Raw genomic sequence first — 612 nt, forward strand, 5'->3', positions numbered from 1 at the left:
TCAGGAAGAAGAGTGAAAAGGGAAGCCCATTTCCTGATCACATCTACCTGGAGGCATTCAGAAAGCATAAAAATACCAAAATACATACCCATCTATGTATTAAGTCCACAGATAACCCCTGAAGATGCCCAAAAAACAGAAGCAGATGACCATAGCTGCAAATGTCCAGAAACGAGATAAAGTGACTGAGGCAAATGAGCTAGAAGTAGACCTACACTCCATACTGGAAGATGGGCAGGCTTTGGAAATGCCTAGGAAGGAATTTCTAAAAATTATTATAAAAGGTATCAAAACACTATACAATGGAGTTGACAAAAATAAGGAAGAAGTCAGGAAAGTGCTACAGGAACAATCAAATAGGATAGACAGAGCATTGGAAATAAGTCAAAACCTACAGAAAGAGGTCCAAACGATTAATAATATCAGAAATGGACAATACATTGAAAGGACAAAGGAATAGAATTGAAGAGCTAAAAGCTAGAACTAGTGAGCTACAAGATAAACCTCTCAACACTACTAAGATAGGAGAACAAACATAAAAAAGGCTAAAAAAATCCTAGGAAGGCCTAAGATTCATGTTAGATAACATGAAGAGGAATAACATAAGAATTA

The 612-nt window shown here is 36.4% G+C and overlaps 1 protein-coding gene across 9 annotated transcripts in view; it reads right to left on the reverse strand.

Moving 5' to 3' along the window:
* The window catches only part of KDM6A (lysine (K)-specific demethylase 6A), a 298541-nt gene that overhangs the window by 48698 nt on the left and 249231 nt on the right, over window positions 1–612 (reverse strand). The window lies entirely within an intron of this gene.

The sequence above is a fragment of the Chrysochloris asiatica genome, unplaced genomic scaffold (assembly GCF_000296735.1).
Source record: "Chrysochloris asiatica unplaced genomic scaffold, ChrAsi1.0 scaffold00062, whole genome shotgun sequence".
Taxonomy (NCBI): domain Eukaryota; kingdom Metazoa; phylum Chordata; class Mammalia; order Afrosoricida; family Chrysochloridae; genus Chrysochloris; species Chrysochloris asiatica.